Raw genomic sequence first — 25,605 nt, forward strand, 5'->3', positions numbered from 1 at the left:
TTGTTCCGAAATCTCTGCCTTATCATTATATAATCAGCCTGAAAACTTCCCGTGACTCTATGTCTCCTCCACGTATACAACCTTCTTTCATGATTCTTAAACCAAGTGTTAGCTATGACTAAATTATGCTCTGTGCAAAATTATACCAGGCGGCTTCCTCTTTCATTCTCTTCTCCCAGTCTATATGCATTTAGTACTTTCCCTTCTCTTACTGCCGGCTGCTGTGCACGAGCGGTTCCAGGCGCTTCAGTCCGGAACCACGCTGCTGCTGCGGTTGCAGGTTCGAATCCTGCTTCAGATGTCTTTGGGTTAGTTAGGTTTATGTCGCTCTAAGTCTATGGGACTGATGACCTCAGATGTTAAGCCCCTACAGTCTGGAACCACGCAACTGCTACAGTCGCAGGTTCGAATCCTGCCTCGGGCATGGATGTGTGTGATGTCCTTAGGTTAGTTAGGTTTAAGTAGTTCTAAGTTCTAGGGGACTGATGACCTTAGAAGTTAAGTCCCATAGTGCTCAGAGCCATTTGAACCATTTTGTTAAGCCCCATAGTGCTTAGAGTCATTTGAACCTTCTCTTACTTTTCCTACTATCGAATTCCAATCCCCCATGACTATTATATATTCGTCTCCCTTAACTATCTGAATAATTTCTTTTATCTAATCATAACTTTCTTCAACTTTTTCCTCATCTGCGGAGCTACTTGGCATATAAACTTATACTACTGGGTGGCTGAAGACTTCGTTTCTATCTTGGCTACAATAGAGTGTTCACTGTGCTGTTCGTAGTAGCTTATTTGCGTTCCTACTTTTTTATTCATTCTTAAACCTACTCCTGCATTACCCCTATTTGATTTTGTATTTATAACCCTGTATTCATCTGACCTGAAGTCCTGTTGCTCGTGCCACCGAAATTCGCTATTGCTACTATATCGAACTTTAACCTATCCATTTCTCTTTTTAAATATTCTATCCTACCTGCCCAATTTAGGGACCTGATATTCCACGCTCCGACCCATAGAACGCCTGTTTTGTTTCTCGTGATAACGATGTCCTCCTGAGTAGTCCAATCCGGAAGATCCGAATGGAAGTCTATTTTACCTCCGGAGTCTTTTACCCAAGAGGATGCTACCATCATTCAACCGTACGGTATAGCTGCATGCCATCGGGAAAAATTACGGCTATAGTATCCCCTTGCTTTCACCTGTTCGCAGTACCAGCACAGCCAGGCCGTTTTGGTTGATATTACAAGGCCAGATCAGTCAGTCATCCATACTGTTCAGACCTCAAGCCTCCCCACCCACGTAAAGGTCCAGGGTTTATTGCGAGAGGGGGGGGGGGAGGATGTAAGTCATACAAAAAAGTAGGTACATACAAATTTACGAGCGATCTCAGCCTTTGGATTCAGTGTGGTGATCATATTATTTAGAGTTATGTGTTTTCGATTTGTACGCCACTGGGTGTTCAGTTCGAGTATGCTCTGTGTTAATTAAGTTGATATCTAAGACATGAAGGAATGCGTATTTAGCAAATGCTAACGGTCACCTGGATAGTATGTGGCTAGGTATGGCTACGAACTGAGGTTTTTTAAAGCCGAGTCTGCTGGTTTTCTGTCGACTTTTAAACAGTACGAGGGTTATTCGAAAATTAAGGCCCGATCGACCGCGAATTGGAAACAACAGTAAAAATCCGATGAAGCTTTGCACACATTTGTCTCTAGCACTCCCATCGATCGCATCACTTCACTTTTTTTCAGTTTTGAGCGCATAGTGAGCATGCAAAAATGCCTAGAAAATAGCATCTCCTGCTAAGCATGGGTGCCTGCTGACAGATTTCGCCTTATTTCATGCCATCCCTCATAACCTAACTGCCATGCGTTTGTATCATGACAATTCTCGGCCGCACACTGCAGATGCAATGAAGACGCTCCTGTAGTGTCTTCTGTGGGAAGTGTTTAATCCCCGGCCACACACCACAGACTTGGCTCCCTTTGATTTTCATCTCTGTTCACATGAACTGCTGCCGATGAGGATAACATTTTGGCACAGACAATGAGCTGCAGACCTCCGTAGAGAATTGAAAAGCACAGGCGGCTGCCTTCTTTGAAGACGATATTGGAAAGTTTGTACAACGCTACGTCACATGTCTAAGCCGGAGCGGTGACTATGAGAGAAGCAGCTGGACGGTGTAGCTAACTGTTGCAAATAAAACATTCTTGATTTTCATTGTGGTTTCCATTTCGCGACCGACCGTACTTTACATTCAAAATAACTCTTGCAGGATTCTGGACATGAGCAGAAAAGTTAGAAAATATTCCAGTTTAAATTTTCATTTTAAAGGTGGAAATGGCGTCGATATAAGCTACCAAAATAGCTGTTTTTACCACTACAGGAAGCCGCAGAATAATTTTGACCTCCTAGGGGATAACCCAGATGAGATAGTAGTCGGTAGTTGGGCGAGAAAGATTCTGGGTTACGTAACGGTGATTTTGTCTAAGAATTAAATTCACATTTAGGTAATCGATTTTACAGTGGCTGTAATGCGCCGCTAGTGAGTAATACGCACATTATCTTAAAGTGATAGGACCTAGTACTTAACAATTCATACCTCATGTTAAGAGTTCGCTGCAGATTACGTAGATACATAGGCATTTCAGAAATTGTTGGGAGTGGGTATGCGATGAAACTCGTGGGGCAGCTGCTGTCTGGAAGTAAGAGTTACTCGCAATCGACATCAGTTTTTCGAGGCATTGACAGCTTAGATATTCGTTCCTTGCGTAAAGTAAGTCTGATGCCAGTAAAGAAACTGCAGATGCCGAAAGTGAGATCCAATACCATATTAAATGACCAAAGAGTAATGCGAAAAAATTAAATGACAGTATCGTCATAATTTTACTCTCTGTAGACAATTTTCATATTAAGTAGTTTGGGATTACCCTGAGTATTTTGAGGATTGTTGTTTATGTTTACGAATGTTGAATACTGTTTCGCTTGCATTTCAAAAATATATACTGTTCCTGTCATTCAAAGAGCTGTTCTGTTTGCAGAATGACATGGACGTCATGCATGCAGAATCAGAAACACTGAATTGTAAATTTGCATACATATACGCTGGTCGTTTATGCACATTTACCACAACAGATACGAAGGATGTAAGCAATGTATATGTCCCCTGTATCGCAATATTGGCATCCCCGTCCTGTACACCTTACGTGCTTTAATGAGTCGAGCAAAGGTTTTTCGTTATTTCATTTCATATTTCCAACGTTTCCGTTACCTAGTTGGGGCTCATCAAAGGCAGGAAATTGCCCGTATATGATTTTTCCAATTATTTAATTTTTTTCTGTGGCCTTGTTACCGCAACCATCAATTAACAGTCATTAAATACTCCTCACATCATTCTCGGTAGATCTCTGTTTCCATTCCTCACTAGACCACTCTGAAGTAACGATACTCCAGATGAAATCCTGGGAAAATTAATTCCTGCATTGCGACTGTGACGCTAACTCACAATTTTTCTTCGGCATGATTCACTTGACAGCGATAACGTGCCACAGTTTCCTGAGCGTTCCTCCCTCATTTTAGAGATCAATAATAATTTGTTATCCGGCTTCCATCATTTGATAATTAATTTTAATTTAGTCCTGTGACGGGTTGCCATTTCTGTATCAATAATTGTCACTTATTCTAGGTGAGGAAAGCAATTTTCACCGTTAACCAATGACTCATTTGCACTGCTCTGTAAGTACTTGTAATTTAAGTGATTTCGTACAGCGTCTACTGAAGTGACTATATGAAACCAGTTAAAATCACTCAGAGACTGAACACTGTATCAAACAGAGCCTCGTTAATCAACTGCGCTGATTTGAAACTAATGTAGCTCACACTTCGCGTGTCGTTCTATAGGAGTATGTCGAACTGATACCTTCTCCTGCGAGATGTAATTCGAGGTATGACTTCACAAGGTGAGATTTTTCCATCGTTCCATTGGCCAGCCAGGGTCCCCTTCTGCCATCTAGATTTGTAACTGTCAATGCCGTTCGTTAAACAGTGACACCTATACACTCATCTCCTGAGGAACTCTATCTATACTAAACAGTCCCAACCCATTCTAAATGCGAAAACTGTAGTCATTAGCATCACGAATTTTGAACGTTGTAGACATTGTTTGCGTAAGTAAACGTTCATAAATATATGTCCTTGTACAGCCGAAGACTGATTCCTATTTTAATAGTTAATCTACAGATTATTTATTTCAGTGATAAGTTTGCAATTTGAATACATAACATGCCAAACACAGCATAACATACTCGAAGTCTTCACTTTTAACATTCACTCATGTTAAGACATATGATCAGTGGTTGACATACAATCAACAATTTCAAATTTTCTCAGTATAATATATATGCTGTCATTTAAATACAATTCAGCAAATCGTAAAAGCGTGTTCACAATAAACAGTTGCAGCATAAAGTAAAGTTTAACTTTCGGTGTGAGAGTAGCTGATCATCAGAATCACGATACCCTTTGAAAAGCGTCAGTTAACTGTACAAACTGGTCTACACATTTAATGTGTGTGTACCACAAAGATTTTCCGCAGAAAGAAAACACCATGCAACAACAGCAGCTGTGTCAGAAGAGACAGCGCACTGGATGGTAAACGTTTTTGTAATGACGTAAATATTTACAGATTAATTTCACAGTGGTCATTAATTTGTCTCTCGTGTCATTAATGTATGGATATTTAGATGATGTTTACTAAAGTAATGAGTCAATACTTGTATAATGTAATTGGTATGACAGCAGCTTTAATTTTTACTAAACAGTCTCATACTTCCTATTGCCTAATAAAGGGCTACATTTTCGTGACTTTCATACACTCTCTCCGATTCAGTAGGTTCACTTTTTGAATATGTCGATTAACTATGCGTGTCAATCTGTTATTTAACAGAGTCTTAAAGTATTCTAGAGGGCTTCAGAACTATTCTTGAGCATACTTTCAGAACATTTATGTAGTTCGTAACTGTTTTCTTACCTTACATTTGTTCTGTAATTAAAATCAGCGTCACAGCCGAAGCTCGACACCAGCCTATCTTATTTATTTAAAATTTTCTTCCATTTGCATTTGCAGATATAAAATATGAAAGCGATTGTGCGACGTAACTTACAAGTACCCATTCGTCTTCTGCTGAGAAATTTGCCTCTAAAACTAACTTGAAAATTTAATTCTGAATCTGAATGACTGATTTGAATTGTGATTCATCGATATTGTAGACGAAGTGTACCACTTCTTTGCGTCTTTTAAGTGCATAATTTTCATGTGTAAATAATTAAAGCAAATTAACAATCTTTGCACCACTTTGTAAATCCTGTCGATATCTAATTGAACATTTATGTAGCTCTTTTTATGTACCTCATTACAAGTAATTGCATCACCTGCAAAAGTCTTTGGCTATTATTAACATTACCTAACAGGTCATTAACATATAACATGAACAGCAAGGATCCAAAACCACTTCCCTGAGGCACACCTGAAGTTACATCTACATCTGCAGATGACTCTCCGCAAAAAGCTGCGTCCTCCCTACCAATAAATCTTCAGTCCAGTCACAAGTTTCGTTTGAGACCCATCCGACCGTAATTTTCAGTAGTCAATTTTGCCTTAATTGATTAGTTTTAAGAGCGCAGTTTAAGTTTCGGATGAGCGAAGTTCTGTAAACCCATTGTGGTTGGCACAGAACGGAGATTCTGCAGTACATACGTCATTATGTTGCTCAGAGTATATTCTAAGATTTTACAACAGGAAGATCTTAGCCGTAGTTTAGTGCATCATTCTGCTGCTTCTTGTAGACGAGTAGTACGTTTTCTTTCACCAACCACTGGGAACAGGTTTTTCTTCTAGCAGTCTACAGTGTACTATCGTTAAAAGAGGATCTAACTCAGCCACAATTTCTATTCAGAATCTGATAGGGATTCTGTCGGCACGTGGAACTAGGTTCATTATTTCATCTGTTTCTCAACGCCGCTAGCATTAAAACAATATCAGTCATCCTCACAGTGGCGGAAGAATTAAAATATGCTAGAACTGGATTTACGCTACCACAGCTCGGTAAATCTACATCCAAACTTCAGGTACAGTTCTTCTACATGCTCCTGGCCAAATCCAAACGTTTCAAGTTTCTCTTGATATATGACACTACTATCGCATTACCTAGTTCACTGAATAAGTAAACTTGTTTTTGCTTCCCTTTGAACTTGTATAATAATTGTTGCTGCAACTTCCTCGTCATCACGGACAACAATTTCAATGGAGACATCCCCGAAGAAGTTAGGTCTGTTTGGTCCATTGCATTTAACACACTGCTCTCCAAGTTTAAGGACTGAACACATAAAGTAACAGAACATGATAAATACTTGTTTGAAATTAATGAAAGCGTGGCAGCATGTTCCCAGAGACCTCCCAGTCGTCCACAGAAAGCTGACGTCACACGACATGATCCTAAGTTGACTAAGGCGACAAATGGGCCCTACCCCACAGCACGAGGCAGTAGAAGGAATGGGAAAGGACAGTGTGTGTTAATCAGCGAGCAGTTACAGTGCACAGTGGTCTACATCTACAACTATATAGATCCTCCGGAAGCCACCATAAGGTGCGTGGCGGAGGGTACCCTGTACCACTACCTGTTATTTCTCCTCCTGTTCCACTCGCAAATAGAGCGAAGAAAAAGCAGCTGTCAGTACGCCTCCGTATGAGCTCTAATTCCTCGTATATTATCTTCGTGATCTTTAAGCGCGATTTATGTTGGCGGGAGCAGAATCGTTCGCCAGTCAGCTTCAAATGCCGGTTCTCTAAATTTTCTTAATATTGTTTCCCGAAAGGAACGCCGCCTTCCTTCTAGGGATTCCCATTTGAGTTCCCGAAGCATCTCTGTAGCACTTACGTTTTGTTCGAACCTCCAGGTAACAAATGTAGCAGCCCTCCTCTGAATTGTTGCGATGTCTTCCTTCAATCCGAACTGGTACAGATCCCAAACATTCGAGCACTACTCAAGAATAGCTCGCACCAGAGCCCTATATGCGGTCTCCTTTACAGGTGAACCACTCTTTCCTAAAATTCTCCCAATAAACCGAAATCGACCATTTCCCTTCCTTGCCACAGCTCTCACATGCTTGTTCCAACTCATATCGCTTTGCAACGTTACGCCCAGATATTTAAACGATTTGACTGTGTCGAGCTGGACACTAGTAATACTTTATCCGAAAATTATAGGTTTGTTCTTCCTACTAATCCGCATTAACCTACATTTTTCCATATTTAGGGCTAGCTGCCATTCATCACACCAACCGGAAATTTTGTCTAATTCATCTTGTATCTCCCTACGGTCATTCAACTTCGACACCTTACCGTGCTCTTCATTTCAAAATGGCCCCGAGAAACATCTGTATGACTACACATCGGGAAGAATCATAGGGAATCTGCAAGGAGAACGAAGTAGACGTCGTAAATTGCGGGACTTCAGTGTAATTGTTGTCTTTGAATAACCGGTCATTTCTAGTCGTCTCATTGCATATACCTTTCATTTACCTTCTGTAATATTCATTCTGCGTGTGGTCCAAGTTCCATTGAGCTATGTTACTTGGCAGTGGCAAATCATGTGAAAGTTACTTTCCTTCTTGCGTTCTGCATACCAGTGTATATTCCCGTTTTTCCCCATACTTAATGCTGTAAGCACTTTACAGAGGAGACATCTGGTGTTGATTCGCAGGATGTTTTGTTACAATCACATTTTAAAAACCTGTAATCATCGTTCTCGAATTCTGCATGGATTTAATCTCCTTCAATGATTACACTATGGGGAGGGGGGGGGGGGGGGAGGGAACGTACAATCATGAACCAAAAACATTGTGACCGCTTCCAACTGCTTGGTGGCATTGAGGGAACATGACACGATAAGGAAAGTATACTGTGTGATCAAAAGTATCCGGACACCTGGCTGAGAATGACTTACAAGTTCGTGGCACCCTCCATCGGTAATGCTGGAATTCAGTATGCTGTTGTACCACCCGTAGCCTTGATGACAGCTTCCACTCTCGCAGCCATACGTTCAGTCACGTGCTGGAAGGTTTCTTGGGGAATGGCAGACCATTCTTCACTGAGGCGAGGTATCGATGTCGGTCGGTGAGCCCTGGCACGAAGTCGGCCTTCCAAAACATCCTAAAGGTGTTCTGTACGATTCAGGTCAGGACTCTGTGCACGCCAGTCCATTACAGGGATGTTACTGTCGTGTAGCCACTCCGCCAGAGACCGTGCATTATGAACAGGTGCTCGATCGTGTCGAAAGACGCAGTCGTCATCCCCGAATTGCTCTTCAACAGTGCGAAGGAAGAAGATGCTTAAAACATCAATGTAGGCCTGTGCTGTGATAGTACCACGCAAATCAACGAGGGGTGCAAGTCCCCTCCATGAAAAACACGCCCACACCATAACACCACCGTCTCCGAATTTTACTGTTAGCACTACACACGCTGGCAGATGACGATCACCAGGCATTCACCATACCCACACCCGGCCATCGGATCGACACATTGTGTACCGTGATTCGTCACTCCACACAACGTTTCTCACTGTTAGATCGTCCAATGTTTACGCTCCTTACAACAAGCGAGGCGTCGTTTGGCATTTACCGGCGTGATGTGTGGCTTATGAGCAGCCGCTCGACCATGAAATCCAAGGTTTCGCACCTCCCGCCTAACTGTCATAGTACTTGCAGTGGATACTGATGCAGTTTGAAATTCCTATGTGGTGGTCTGGATAGATGTCTGCCTATTACACATTACCACGCTCTTCAACGGTCGGCGGTGTCTGTCAGTCAACAGACGTGGTCGGCCTGTACGGTTTTGTGCTGTACGTGTCCCTTCACGTTTCCACTTCACTATCACATCAGAAACAGTGGACCTTTGGATATTTATGAGTGTGGAAATCTCGCGTTCAGGAGTACGACGCAAGTGACACCCGGTCACCTGACTACGTTCGAAGTCCGTGAGTTTCGCGGAGCGCCCCGTTCTGGTTTCTCACGATGTCTAATGACTACTGAGGTCGCTGATATGGAGTACCTGGCAGTAGGTGGCGGCACAATGCACATAATATGAGAAACGTAGGTTTTTGTTGGTATCCTGATACTTTTGATCACGTAGTGTATGTAATCGCAGCGGAGACAAATGGAGAACCAATCTAGTGGGAATACAGTCTTCAAGTGTGGAAATCCACTTACATAAGCGACTTTGTCAATGTGAAGAATGGTCGTGGCGCATGAAAACGAGCATCTCAAAAACAACGAATCCGTTCGGGAGTTCACGTGCTACTCTGGTGAAGATCTATGGAAAGCCGTTAAAGGACGGTGAAGCCAAGAGCACGCGACGTGGTGTTAGACGTCCACACTTCGTCACTGAACATCGAGATCGCATGCATACCCGCTCAGTAGAGAAGTATACGTCGCGATGTGTTTGAGTTCAGACGACAGAATACAATATTGGTTCCCACAGAAGTGCTTCGTAGTACACTGTTCAAGCACGCTGTTGAACACGGATGTGCCCAGCGGACGACCCACCGCTTTCCCATGTTGACCCAATGACATCGTCAATTACGATTGCTCTGAGCAGTCGATTATCAAGACTGCACGAGAGGTGAACAGATATGTGTCGTCTCACCGGATGAAACATGTTTATTATCACACCACGGCGACTGCACTCTCCGGAAACGCTGTCATCCAGGCGAACGGCTGATGGAGACATCTAACACATTACCGACTATGGTCGGTTGGAGCAGCATTATGTTGTGAAGGACGTTCGCCAGTGCTTTCATGTTATTAATAATCGAAGCCATCACGTCAGCTGTGGACTACGAGAACACTAATGTAGGCCATCAGAATTGTTTCAAGCTTGATGTCTTCCCGAACAGCGATGACATCTTCCAGCAGGATAACTGTCCATGACACAAGGCCAGACGTGCTACAGTGGTTTGAGGAGCATGATAGCGATATCACTTGATGTCTTGGCCATCACATTCGGCTGATCTGAACCAGGTGGAACATAATCTGCGACGCTATCGGACGCCAACTTCGCCCCACACACCACCAGCCAATAGTTTACGGGAACTACGGGACCTGTGCGTAGATATCTGATGCCACATACCTCTTACTAAACAAGTACTTACTGATTATATGTCACTCAGAGCCCCTGATTAATCGCATTCCAAAGGTGGATCAACATGTTATTAACATTTGGTCATGAAATTTTGGCTCATCAATGTATGCATTAGTGGATCTTTTTTCCTCCAAACTTTTCACCTACATCTGGGGTAAATCTGGTGGTTGATAGACTGACCCTACTATATGTTTACGCCCACTCTTGATTCTGATTCTTGTCCAAACAATGTCGTTCTGCAGCTTCAGTTTCTACCTCTGTAGATTTGAGTATCTTATCTACTATGACGAATACCAAACATTCATTTCCCATTAGCCTATTCTTTCGACGAATGCTTAGATTGACCCGAAAAATGTCACTGCTGTTAATTTAGGTTTTTAGCCAGCTTTGTGTTCATAGTATTACGTAAGCTCCCCTACTTTTGTGAGTGCTAGAAACTTTTTTGCAAATGCTTCAGCGTAGGGTCACTAAGATTTTAGGAGTCTCATCTATAAGAGGCAACTCTTAGGATCTTACGCTAATATTTCGGTGTCTGCTACAGCTTTCACTATCTGGACTGGATAAAGAGTTGCCTAATCTAAGGAAAGCTTCTATGCAGTCGAAACCCAGTCAGCTACCTGGTTAGCAGCCTGTGATGTGTAGTGTACACATGACTCATTTGAGAAGAGTTTATAGTTCTCAACCAATGTCGCTAGTCCAGAAAGCAGAGCCTAGTTTGTTACAGAACCTTCTAAGTCTCTTGTTCCAGCTTTCCATCAATTCAATACCAGGAGCCACGATAACTTCTGCAGATTGTGAGCTTCAATGATATTCTGGCAACAAGGCCGGTCTTCACCCTCTCCTCTACCACTCGCTGGAATGATCCAAGTATGACCTCGGAGCCCAGATGACGGGAAACGTTCGTTCCAGCGTGGGCCAAAAGCTGAGGCAATTTCCGATCTGTTCCCTTAATAATTGCTGGGAAAGCCTTTTCTGCATGTCGATGAGGCCTCTAGCCATACACACAGAGTGTACTAATTAAGTCTTCTTGTCATTTGTTGCCATTACCTTATAAGGTAGTAAATGGCTCTGAGTGCTGTGGGACTTAACACCTATGGTCACCAGTCCCCTAGAACTTAGAACTACTTAAACCTAACTAACCTAAGGACAGCACACAAAACCCTGTTCTCCCGAGGCAGAGAAAATCGAACCCTGGAACCCGGGCGCGAGAAGCGAGAACGCTACCGCACGACCACGAGCTGCGGACTATAAGGTAGTACGTCCGAACTACCTAACAATAACATTGCGTTGGATGGAATTTGCATTTAATTCCCACTGACACGTCAAACAGCGAGCCTCTCAACTTGTGAAGGATGTTGCATTGTATCAATTTCAGTGTCAGTGGGGTTTAGTACCTCAAACTAGTTCATCAGAGGGATCTTTGTGGTGCCCCAAATCCTCCCTGGTCCCTGCCTCTGCCGTGCAGAACGCCTAGACTTATCACTGATCTTTTAGGTTACTTTATTCAGTGTTAAATATTTAGTGTGTGTTTATTATTCTTCGTACAAATATTTCATTTTTAAAACTAAAAGCACAATTTAAGTTTGAAACATATTTCTTCAAATAACACGTGTAATTTTCTTAATACCGTATCCTGGTGATGTTGAAATTCTGATCATTCTACAAGTATTAAGTAAATCAGTAATATGAAATAGTTTTTACGTTTAGCTTGTTTTTTAGACGAAAATTGATTTATCAAGTATACCATGTATTTATCTCTTGTTTGGTAATTACAAAGGTGCTTTTACCTTTTCTACGAATGACTTGTCACAAGATTTTCCTCTGTTACTAGTTGAAATACGGCCTACAAAATGTCATGATGGTGATCACGTAAAGTGTAATGGGATATTCTACGAAATTTTCTTTTAATACATGCATTAGTGCACATTATTCGTGAATGACTAATAATTGAATATTTTGCGATAAATTTTGGGATGAAGGTCCAGCAGTGCATGTAATCAGGTCCTAATTTTAACAACTTTTATTCCCTGAAATCTTAAAATGATTTATAAGTATAAATCCATGATTCAGGGTAATTAATTTTTTTCGTCTGAGAGGAGAGCAGAAATAATATACCTCCTTGCAGTCGGATTTTGAATAAGCTTTTCACAGAGTGAAGATCAATTAAGACAGTCGGACCTCACCACACAAGTCATTTCAAGCTAACTACGGAAATTTATCTGCAACTAATTGCCTATTTTTAATAGAGAATATACAACAAAGATTGCGATTTGACCTAAAACAGCTCCGCCTGGTGAGCACTGTGTATACTACATGGTTAAAATACGACAAATATCTGGTTTGACACCCCCAAGTGCAGGCTAGGACGTTTGTATTTAATATTATTTCTGCAATAAATATTGCAATACACACTGTGTCACCGATAATATGTATCCTACATACACACATCGATGTATTTTTAACAGTGAACAAACAAAGGTTGGTCAGATATGTTGGAAATAGTCATGAAGTGTAATATTTAACTCAACAAAAATTACCTTTCACAGGACATAAATAACTATTTAACGTGATAATGAGTGGCATACTGTCACAAGAGATGCCGCAACTGCTTAAATTTTTAAAATATTTGTTTTAACAGTCTCATTTGCGGTTAGTCACAATTAATAACTAGTTTTAATCATCTTCAGATCTAAGTTGACATACGCCAGTTATCGGGTTGCTTAAGCTACCGGCGAGTAAGTAGGACAAGAAAAGTGAAATAAACATTCTTATGCAACTCATTGTAACTAATGGTTGAAAGGTTGAAGTAGTCACTAAAATGTTTAGAAAAATTGAAACAGAGAACACGTGGAGAACAGATACTACTTCTCTAAAAGAGGAACATGTAACGCAAAAATCTGTTTACGTGACAATAGAATACACAGAAAGTGTGTCAGATACAAAAGAGTTTTATAGATTCGAAACTGGATTAACAATAGACTTTCCCAAAAATGATACTCTTCAGTTTAAACTAAAACATCATACAAGGAAACTAAGTTTTAAATTTAGTGCATCAGGTGTGTTAAATTAAAAGCAATGACTGACAAACAGTATATCGGACAAACTGGTAAAACTTTTGGGACGTGATTTGAAGAAAACATTTCATCACCAAATAACAAGAGCATTTGGAGATCATCTACGACGGCATTCTGAAAAGTAATGCTTTTGAATTTTTTATGTGAAAACTCTTAACGCCTTTTAAATGAAACAGACGTTATTAAGTTATAAATCTTCATGTTAACATATATATTTTTCAGCATAGTCATCCTGCCAACTAACACATTTCACTCAACGAGATATCAGTTTGTTGATATCGTCACTGTAGAATGTTTGACTTCGTTGACGGAGCCACACAACCTTACCTCTGCTAAGTCGAGTCTGTATGGAGGATGATGGATGACAGGGAACCCAAGGCGTTGGATTGTTACAGATTTCGCAGTACCCATGTGCACTCTGGCACTGGCATGCAGAAGGAGAGGGTATTCCATGCGTGGAATAACTCTTGGAATTCGAAACTCGATTACTGCACACTGTTTTCCACTCACTGAAATAGTTACGTCCCACACCACCAGGTTACAGGCTACAATTCGGAGCCCTTTAGCAGAAGTGGGCTGCAAATATGTAGAATTGAAGGGTAAAGATGTAAAAAGGTTAGTTAGTTAGTTAGTTGGTTGCGTGTTCCATTGATCAATCGCACGATGCGCTAGCCGTTATGATGTGGAACGTGTCAAGTGCACAAGAAATGCACATAATATATTACAATACAGAGTTGAAGATTAATATTTGTATTATTTACCCCATTCCCCTAAATGGCACAGTATTCATATACCATATTTATAGATTTATTTATTCCCATCCAAGAATTCATCTATGGTATAGAAGGAGTTGTCAGGGAGACATTATTTCAATTTAGTTTTGAAGCTATTACTGCTGTCTGTCAGACACCTTATTTCATCTGGTAATTTGTCGAAAATTTTTATACCAGCATATTTTGCCTCTTTCTGTGCCAAAGATACGTTTGAGCAAAGGCTAGTGTAAGTCTTTCTGTTTTCTGATATTATAGTCATGAATGTCACTGTTGTTTTTAAACTGGTCCATGTTGTTGAGAACAAATTTCGTTAGTGAGTAGATGTATTGTGAGGCTGTTGTAAGAATTCCCAATCTTTTAAAAAGATGCCTAGAAGATGTGCGACTATGAACCCCACACATTACTCTAACCACTTTCTTTTGAGCAGTGAATATTTTTTGTCTAAATGTTGAGTTATCCCAAAATATTATTCTGTATGACATCAGAGAGTAAAAGTATGCAAAGTAGGTTAGCTTACTAATTTCTATATCTTCAAAATTGGCAATTATTCTGATCGCAAAAGTTGCTGAACCTAGTCGCTTTAAGAGATCCAAAATATGAATTTTCCAATTAAGATACTCATCTATATGTACACCCAAAAACTTAGTATACTCTACCCTGTCTACTGACTTCTGTTTATGTGCTACATTTATTGAAGGAATTGCACTTTTTGCAGCAGAAAATTGGATGTACTGTGTTTTTTCAAAGTTGAGAGCAAGCCCATTTGCAGAAAACCGATTAATGACTTTTCCAAAGACCTTATTAGTATCATTTTCAATTTGACTTTCTTTTACTGGATTAATAATGATGTTTGTATCATCATCAAACAGTGTCAGTTCAGCTTCCTGTTTGAGATAGGAAGGGAGGTCGTTCACATATATCAAGAACAGAAGGGGACCCATGATTGAACCCTGTGGAACACCCAATGTAATTTCACCCCAGTTAGATGAAGTGGCAAACTTATTTAAATCATTTGACCCATATGAGGAAAATTTATGCTTCCTGTTCTGTAGGCATGACTTAAACCACTCATATCCCATTCCATTTATACGACAGAATTGTAATTTCTGTAACATAATACCATAGTTCACACAATCAAATGCTTTGGACAAGTCACAGAAAATTCCTGTTGGTGACATTTTACTGTTTAAAGACTCTATTATGTGGACAGTGAAGTTGTATATTGCTGTCTCAGTGGAACAGCATTTTTGAAACCCGAACTCTGATTTACTAAGTATCCCATTACTGTTGAGATGGCTAACCACTCTTGAGTACCTTACTTTCTCGAAGATTTTTGAGAATGCTGTAAGCAAGGATACTGGCCGATAATTATTGACATCTATGGTGTCCCCCTTTTTGTAGAGAGGCCTGAGAATGGCATATTTTAACCTGTCTGGGAAAATTCCTAGAGTTAGTGATGCATTACATATGTGACTCAGAATATCAGCTGTGATTCCTCCACATTGTTTTAATATCTTATTAGAGATGACGTCTACTCCAATTCTACATTTATTTTTCAGGCATTTAATAATTTTACTTATTTCATAAGAGGTTGTTAGGTGAAACTTAATCTGCCTAAACTTTTTCAAAACAGACTCTTCCATGTACTGCCCAGCTATTTCTTACACTTAAGAAATGGTTGTTAATTACATTAGCTACTTGTGTACTGTCGGTTAGGATGGTCACAGCAATACAACCTACCCCAGTGGTTACTTTTTTGTCTCCCTTCTAAAGCACATTCCATATTGATTCTATTTTATTGCCAGAGTTGTTAATTTCTTCTGTAACAGACATATTTCTTGATTTCCTTACAACTTTTCTCAGTATGTTACAATAATTGTTGTACTGTAAAACAACTTCTGGATCTTTACTAGTTCTTGCTGTCTCATACAGTTTTCTTTTTCTTTCTGAAGACACTTTAATACCTGTAGTAATCCAAGGTTTCTTTGAAAAGTGTGTGGTGTTACACTTAGTAATTTTCTTTGGGAAAGAATGTTCAAATAGGGATACAAATTTATCAAGAAATATGTTGCATTTATCGTTAGCATTTGGCTCATTATATACATCTCCCCGATTAACATTTCTTATGCTTTCTGTGAAGTGCTGTATAGATACCGGGTTGGAGCGACCTCACACTTTTACTTAATGGTTTCTGAACTGTACACCCTGTTAGGTGTACTTGCATGTGTAATTGTGCAGCGTTTCAGCACAACAGCACAATGGCACATAGGATCTAACTGGCCCCGTGTGATTGACGCCTGAGAGCACTCGCATATTGGTTACTCGGCCAGCAATATTACTTGACACAACAGTGGTACCATGTTGTCTTTTCAGACAAGTCCTGATATTGCGTGCAGAATCACAATAGGCTTATCCGTACGTGGAGACTCCATGGAAAACGAATGTCGCCCTATTGAACTGGTCATCGTTATACAAGCCCAGTACCTGGCGTAATCGTATGGGATGCCACTGCGTGTAGAACACGATTATTTCTTGATCGCATAGTCGGTTACCTGGACAGTATTTGTTACATTTCTGATGTGTGGCAGCAGATGACTATTCCATACATTCGAAAAAAGAATTAGGAAGAACGATTAGAGTTTAAGTCTCTCGTTTCAAATGGTTCAAACTGCTCTGAGCACTATGGGACTTAACATCTGAGGTCATCAGTCCCCTAGAACTTAGAACTACTTAAACATAACTAACCTAAGGACATCACACACGTCCATGCTCGAGGCAGGACCTGTGACCGTAGCAGTGGCGTGGTTCCGGACTGAAGTGCCTAGAACCGCGGCCGGCTCTCTTTTCAGGAATGGTAGAGGGACTCTGCTGTTCAGTACAGAATGTCAAATAAAACATATTCCAGCTGTCTAATTTCCTAGTTGTTGTTTTAGTTGGCTATCAGTTTCGGCGACTTACTGCGCCATCTGCAGGACCCCTTACCCCCTTACCTACGTTAGGAAGACTTCAACCTCGCTTCCGGTGAAAAAAAGGGGGCAGCATTCGAAGATGATGGTTGAAGTGCTCGATGTATCAATCAGAAATCTACGGATACCAGTTTTCGATTGTTGACCCCTATTTTGACCGAAACCGAGGTTCTTCCTACACGTCGGTCGGGGGACTGAAGATGGCGTAGTAAATCGCCGAAACTGGTAGCCAAATAAATTAACAGTTTGGAAATTAGACAGCTGAAAGGTGTTTCATTTGACATTGTATTATAGTTTAACGACCCTTCGCCTGTCTTCGAGGTCTCCTTGACGTTCTCTTTCAACATGATCAATAATACAAAAGACCATAAGATGGCCGTGCTGTTATGATCCACCTTGATCAGAAGATTTTCGGCTGTTGTTCTGGCCAGCAAGCTCTCCAGACATCTCACCAACTGAAAACATGTAGTAATGGGTGGCCGAAAGGCTTTCTTACATTCTAGCACCTCTTAGCCCTACGACGACTGACGAACTCTGGCGCAGGGTTGAAACAGCGTGGAATAATGTATTCTTATCTGTCACCTAAGCTCAGTTAGACACAACTGCAATAACTACTCATTCTAAAATGATCTGTTACAGAACAACATGCATTATAACCAACATGACCTCTGTCTTCCAATATAAACATTAAACTTTAATGTTTTTTAATGTTTACATAACACGACAAAGGACATATGTTACAGTATAATAGAACACTTCATAGCGATTAGTCATTTTTGATCCATGGATAGTCTGAAACTGACCGAAATCTACAGTCAAAAATAGAATAAGTAGTGTAGCTGTGTACTGTATAAAGCAGTACCAAACAAATTCAAATCTACAAGTCGTACAAATTACACTCAGTAAGATGGTCGAGATGGAGCTACAGTATCACAGATACCCAGCACGTCTTTCACCAAACGAATGCTACCATCAGGTCTGATGTTCAAAGAAACTTTACTTCAGCTCCAAACATATGGGACCACTAAAATTATTATGCATCAAGAAGCAACCAAAACCTTTTCGACGTATTCAGAATTTGTGTATGCCTTATGACTGCCACTCCGCTTCAAGGGAAATACAGGTTCATGTTAATTGGATTACTGTATAGTGTTGTTATGAATGTAGCAGACGAGCCACCGAGCCGGTCCCATGCACAGAGAAAGACAAGAGACGGGGGATTATTGAACGAGGCAGACAAGATGTCTTTAGCCCCAGGGTGCAGTGGACCATAACAGTTGGGATGTTCAAACTAGATTTCGACCATGAAATCTGCTATAGAGGGCTATCAGGTGCTATTGTCTGACCGTACGGGATGCAGATACACTCATATCGTGTTTGGCCCGTCTGTAGTGATGATGATAACTTTCATAAAGAAAATGCTTTTCGAAAGCGCAGCTCAAAAATTGAGACGTCTACCAGCCACAGAGCTTGTAGATACAGCAGAGCAAATTGCCATAAGAAACAAATGCTCTCAGAGTAAAGCTTCCTTGGTGCAGGAAAACAAGGAATCGTGCTACAGCTATGAAAGTTACTGTTAAATACTTTTATTGGAGAGAATAATGGTATGAGCTGGCCAGTCACGTATATGCGTACTACTATAGGAAACTTTTCAGAACGCTAGGGGAGACGTCTTCCTTGTGTGGCATTTTACGTCAACATTTCGATGCAAGTCCTAATGAGTGAAACTTTAATACATCTCGGAGCCTGAAACTTCCTGGCAGATTAAAACTGTGTGCCCGACCGAGACTCGAACTCGGGACCTTTGCCTTTCGCGGGCAAGTGCTCAACCATCTGAGCTACCGAAGCACGACTCACGCCCGGTACTCACAGCTTTACTTCTGCCAGTACCTCGTCTCCTACCTTCCAAACTTTACAGAAGCTCTCCTGCGAACCTTGCAGAACTAGCACTCCTGAAAGAAAGGATATTGCGGAGACATGGCTTAGCCACAGCCTGGGGGTTGTTTCCAGAATGAGATTTTCACTCTGCAGCGGAGTGTGCACTGATATGAAACTTCCTGGCAGATTAAAACTGTGTGCCCGACCGAGACTCGAACTCGGGACCTTTGCCTTTCACGGGCAAGTGCTCTACCATCTGAGCTACCGAAGCACGACTCACGCCCGGTACTCACAGCTTTACTTCTGCCAGTACCTCGTCTCCTACCTTCCAAACTTTACAGAAGCTCTCCTGCGAACCTCATTCTGGATCTCGGAGCCTGTTCAGTACTTTGATCTTGAGCGCAGTGATCGTCTGTGGGTCGTAGTTAGTAGAAACCCGCTATGGCAACAGCCAAACAAAATGAAAAAGTACTCGTTTAATAAGAAAATTTCCTGATTATTTCTCCATGGGTTCTCTGTAATCTTCAGGTCTACGCTTTATGACTTGCCCTCTACTCTCCTGTGTGAAGTCCTTTTGTAACCCTAGGCTTTGAATCACTCCTAACTCCTATTAGCTCCGTATCTCTTGAACAACAAACTCGTCACTCGTCAACCATAACAGCTACAAACAGAGAGGTAGTCATGGCGATAGCTAAGCCGGAAAACAGTTCACACCAGTTTTCTAAATTGCGCCACGTTTAAAATCACTTTGCCTCATGTACCTCATCAGTATATTTTGCATCATAAACATTGCCCTGATGCCTTTCTAGCACCACAGCTCTCAACCCCAAGCACCCACTCACAGAACTGAGTAACCAACAGCAGTCATTTAACGTAAAACTGCATGTATCCGCTACGTATATTCATAAATCCAAAAAGTGGCTTCAAAACATACCAGCCTTAATTCCAAATTAATATTTCGAAACAGCCCCGCCCACCATATTCAACAAAACCTGAAACTATTTTAACCATTTGTCACATCGATGCACTTATCTGTGCCAACAGCTCCTTACCTTCTTCTCTGACTAGGGTAAATATACACTTTGTTACTACAATACTGCAAAACGTTCAGGCATCTGAACGACCCAAAATCCCCGTGAATTCACATAATCATACGATCTATACTGTGTTGCCAAATCCAAACACATAATTTATTCGACTGCCTTGACACTCTTATTTAACTCCTCCATCAACAACCACACGTGCATAAATAACTCGACGATGGTAACAGAAAATCAAATATTCCAGAATGAGATTTTCACTCTGCAGCGGAGTGTGCGCTGATATGAACTCCCTAGTTCGAGTCTCGGTCCGGTACACAGTTTTAATCTGCCAGGAAGTTCAGAAAATCAAATATTATTTTTCAAACAAACCATCACCCATATCCTTTCTTAATACCAACGTGACTACCATAACTACAGTTCAAATCTGCTACATTTTCTTCATACTATCCACACTCTGCAACACAAATCATATCCCTCCTAATGATATATCACTTTTTCCCCTCACTACATCCACAAACAACAGCTCCTTCTGTACTTGTATCAAAAATGACTCTGTGTCAAACTGTGCCATGCAGCTGGAGCAAACGACTACAAGAGAATGAGGGTGTACTTCAAGTAGTTAGTTTAGTCACCATTATTCTTGGGCTTTTTACGGTATGAACTTTCATTATAGTTTTCTAATACTTTCTTGGAAAGACAGAGTTTGAAGCTTTGTGTAACGTGGAAGTAGGAGATAGGATGACATACGAAAAGTTATTTCCTTTTATACGGAGAGATAGTTGTGCTAACATCAGTAATAGATATGTTGCTGGAATTGTTACTGTTGTTAGAGACCATGTTTTATGTCGCTGCGGTCCTTGTTCCACTTGAGTTTTGTTGCTGATATATTACACTCTTATTTGGCAATAACGACAGAGGACAGTAACGGTTATATGACAGTGATGGTTGGAGGATTCATAATCGCGGTGATGACACAGGCTTAACGGACGACATAGACTGGAGCCAACGATACGGCTGGGGATTGATGATCTGTGGCGGACGACGGCAGCAATTGATGACACAGCGATAGTTGATACTGATATGATACTGATATGATACTGTCGGTGCAAAACCTTTGTCAGTCCATCATAATACCTGTCGGTGTAGCCCAGACAAGTTACGTGAGCTAAAATGAATGGTTTTAACTTTTACGGGCACATAAATACCCTGTCAGTACCATTATAGAACTGTTTCGGCAGTGTGAATAACGAGAAATACGTCATGAGCTAATCGTTGTAGACATACAGAAGGTAGAAAGTCGTCATAATAATATGACTAGACTATGTAGTTATCAGATTCTGACTCTTCTAGAGACGGAGCTACGATTCCGTGCATACATTGCTTCAACTAAGAGCTCCTCCTTTACTTCCATACATTGCTTCAGTTGTCATTAAAATTTCAGTGTTTCCCTCTGTTAACTGCAGTACTACGTATTTCATATGGTGGTATATTTCCCTTTCTGTTTCTTGTTATGTGTAACTAATGAATGCGGCTTTGTACAAACGTATTTGAGTTGCTGTTCGAAAGTTCTGGGTTTGTACTGCACGTCTTCTAATTAGCTTTTAGCTAATTTCACCTATGAAGTGGAAGCTATTTGTGCTGTCCTCTCTCTTCTTCGGTAGGCTCCTACATCCTGAACGTAAATGTGAAATCATATGCTAATGTACACAATCATTACCCCATCCAGTAGGACGAAGTTTACTTAATGATATTTTCTCTTTGATGCCTAAGCATTTTCTAAGTGCTTAAAAGCGGACTGTATTCCGAAATCGATTTTGGAATAAAATTAGACAATATATCCCTACTATTCTCTGGCGAACATCTTGTCATTTCACAGTTACTTAGTGATTTCATTTCCGACGAAAAAATTTTTCTTGCTTTTTTAAGCTAAAACCGATGATGTGAACGATTTGTGAGTAATAGTGCTGATCTCAAATCGTGATTTTCGGCAGTTTTTGTATTGCACATAGTGGGCTTTATTGGGATTAGCATAGACCTTTTGCAGAAAGTAATGAATCAGCTGCTTTCATGTGTCTGTATTCCCTCTTAAAAACTGAATGCTCCATTTCATTGAATGATAGGCTCTTTCGTCTACGAGCGTGTAGTATGAATTCCAGTGAATGCAAGTGCACAAATTTTACGTGTTGTAATATAACTTCTGTATTTCTATTAACTGCACAAAAAGTGTTACTTTGATATTTACTGCATTTAGTAATTTATATCTTGTTTTTTAATTTTTCTGTAACCTTGAGGTATTTCGAAGTGCTACAATCTGTCCCTCAACGGAATATCCCAAACTGTGTAAATGATGAAAATTTGCTCATATCCAAACTAGAATTAATTTTTAGTGGTAAGTGTTTATTTTTTGGACACTACTACATATTATTACGTCGCACACTGTAACAAATATTAGGGTAGGTGTAAAATGTAGTCTCGCGGCAAACGCGGATTCGACCCCTATAAGCTACACAATGGATACAGTAAACGAAATTTTCCATGTTAAAGATGGGCCGGGATTAACAAACACGGTAGATATTAGCACGAAACGGCTGAGATCATTTTCCCTAGCACAATTGGAGGTAACTCTCTTACCTTACGTCTTCTACAGATGTCCCGTAGCAGTTGTCCCCGCTTAGTTTCTTCTCCGTTGGTCGCGAGCTCAAACGGTTGTGACATAAACAGTGCATAATAATGTGACACGTGGGTAGGTATAAGTGCTAAGCATAATAAGAACTGTAAAATGTTGGGATGCCAACTAATTTGTTTTACCATTAATCACAAAATTAATAAAACTATTTCTAGAGCGAGTCTATCGTTAATATTCATAACAAGAGTCCTGTTCATGAGTCATTAGTTCCCGAGAACCGTAAAAATCACAAAAATACTTCACACGACCTAAGAATCAGCATGAGACAGCACAAATACGTTTTCCGAGGCTACTTTAACAATTACTTCCGTCTTCATGCGGAGATGCACTTCACACACCAGTTCGTCTGTTGTCACCTTGAAAACCGAACATAGACTGCCTTTGATTAAAACAACATCGTCAAGTACATCACCCGAAACAATTTTTCAACAAACATTTCCCTCTTTACATGAGATGAGATTTTATACACAGATTCATGTATTACCTTCTCGGTAACCGATCGTAGGCTAGCAGTGAACTATCTTTAGTAGTTTGACGCCTGCCCTCTCAGGTCCAACCTTTCCACCAGTAAGCACTGGCAGTACCTAAAATTGATAGTTATCATTTCCTGATGAACTGATTGATATTAACATTATTGTTAACAAGCTCTCAGTGCAAGTAACGTTATCAGCATGGTTGGTGCTGTATATTCATATTTAAACACTTAACAGAGCGTAGTCGGAGATTCCTCTCTCTCTCTCTCTCTCTCTCTCTCTCTCTCTATCTATCTCTCTCTCTGCTCCAGTACGATACAGCTCTTGCTCGCCCCGGCCGTTCTCACGCTATGCGACCAAATGGCGTAGTTCGATGAGTCTGCCTTTTGAGCCTACCTACTCGCTGGCCTCTCATAACAATATCTTCCTATACGGCGAATTAAAAGTAGCCATAGAATTTAATAAACTTATGCATTGATACGATATAAACGCCACAGTTTGCATACAATTTGTAAAAGTCACTTCCGTCGATCACTACGCATTGAGGGAGCTGTTGTTAAACAATAAGATTTTACTGACCACTCTTTTCCAGCCTTGAGTGAATTGTGTCATAAAACGAAATAAAAGTTTTGATCCTAACTGACTCGTCCAGTAATTTAGAACATAACACTGTCATTTACTCAAAACATTTTTAGGGTGAAAAGCGTGAAAATTACTTTTGATTCGATTATTCTATCTTTATTACCAACCAATTTTTACTTATTACGCTATCATCAAGAAATTGACTAGCGTCACCACAAGTGTCTTTGTACACACAAGTCAAATATTACCAGACGATGACGCAGTTATCCCAAGAACGGTTAGTATTAGGAAAAAATTATCGAAAAACTTTAATTTGTTCCCTTTTCACTTTTAAATATGGATCAGTCTTGTCAAGATACGACTGTATAATTCGTTAAATGAAAATATTTCATGTATGTATTTACTTTTACACTACTGGCCATTAAAATTGCTACACCAAGAAGAAATGCAGATGTTAACGGCTATTCACGGGACAAATATATATACTAGAACTGACATGTGATTACATTTTAGTTCTAAGTTCTAGGCGACTGATGACCTCAGAAGTTAAGCCGCATAGTGCTCAGGGCCATTTTTTATTACATTTTCACGAAATTTGGGTGCATAGATCCTGAGAAATCAGTACCCAGAACAACAACCTCTGGCCGTAATAACGGCCTTGATACGCCTGGGCATTGAGTCAAACAGAGCTTGGATGGCGTGCAGAGGTACAGCTGCCCATGCAGCTTCAACACGATACCACAGTTCATCAAGAGTAGTGACTGGCGTATTGTGACGAGCCAGTTGCTCGGCCACCATTGACCACACGTTTTCAATTGGTGAGATATCTGGAGAATGTGCTGGTCAGGGCAGCAGTCGAACATTTTCTGTATCCAGAAAGGCCCGTACAGGACCTGCAACATGCGGTCGTGCATTATCCTGCTGAAATGTAGGGTTTAGCAGCGATCGAATGAAGGGTAGAGCCACGGGTCGTAACACATCTGAAATGTAACGTCCATTGTCCAAAGTGCCGTCAATGCGAAAAAGAGGTCACCGAGACGTGTAACCAATGGCACCCGATACCATCACTCCGGGTGATACGCCAGTATGGGAATGGCGAATACACGCTTCCAATGTGCGTTCACCGCGATGTCGCCAAACACGGATGCGACCATCATGATACTGTAAACAGAACCTGGATTCATCCCCAAAAATGACGTTTTGCTGTTCGTGCACCCAGGTTCGTCGTTGAGTACACCATCGCAGGCGCTCCTGTCTGTGATGAAGCGCCAAGGGTAACCGCAGCCATGGTGTCCGAGCTGATAGTCCATGCTGCTGCAAACGTCTTCGAACTGTTCGTGTAGATGGTTGTTGTCTTGCGAACGTCCCCATCTGTTGACTCAGGGATCGAGACGTGGCTGCACGATCCATTACAGCCATGCGGATAAGATGCCTGTCATCTCGACTGCTAGTGATACGAGGCCATTGGAATCCAGCACGGTGTTCCGTATTACCCTCCTGAACCCACAGATTCCATATTCTGCTAACAGTCATTAGATCTCGACCAACGCGAGCAGCAATGTCGCGATACGATAAACCGTAATCTCAATAGGGTACAATCTGACCTTTATCAATGTCGGAAACGTGATGGTACGCATTTCTCCTCCTTACACGAGGCATCACAACAACGTTTCACCAGGCAACGCCAGTCAACTGCTGTTTGTGTATGAGAAATCGGTTGGAAACTTTCTTCATGTCAGCACGTTGTAGGTGTCGTCACCGGCGCCAACCTTGTGTGAATGCTCTGAAAAGCTAATCATTTGCATATCACAGCATCTTCTTCCTGTCGGTTAAATTTCGCGTCTGTAGCACGTCATCATCGTGGTGTAGCAATTTTAATGGCTAATAGTGTACATACCCTTGAGCATTTCTAATATACTGCAGATACTCTT

The 25,605-nt window shown here is 40.9% G+C and overlaps 1 protein-coding gene across 1 annotated transcript in view; it reads left to right on the forward strand.

Annotated features, from left to right (window-relative positions):
* The window catches only part of LOC124722568 (leucine-rich repeat neuronal protein 1-like), a 264,001-nt gene that overhangs the window by 105,908 nt on the left and 132,488 nt on the right, over window positions 1-25,605 (forward strand). The gene's annotated exons all lie outside the window — the stretch shown is intronic.

Source organism: Schistocerca piceifrons, chromosome X (genome assembly GCF_021461385.2).
Source record: "Schistocerca piceifrons isolate TAMUIC-IGC-003096 chromosome X, iqSchPice1.1, whole genome shotgun sequence".
In the NCBI taxonomy this organism is placed as follows: domain Eukaryota; kingdom Metazoa; phylum Arthropoda; class Insecta; order Orthoptera; family Acrididae; genus Schistocerca; species Schistocerca piceifrons.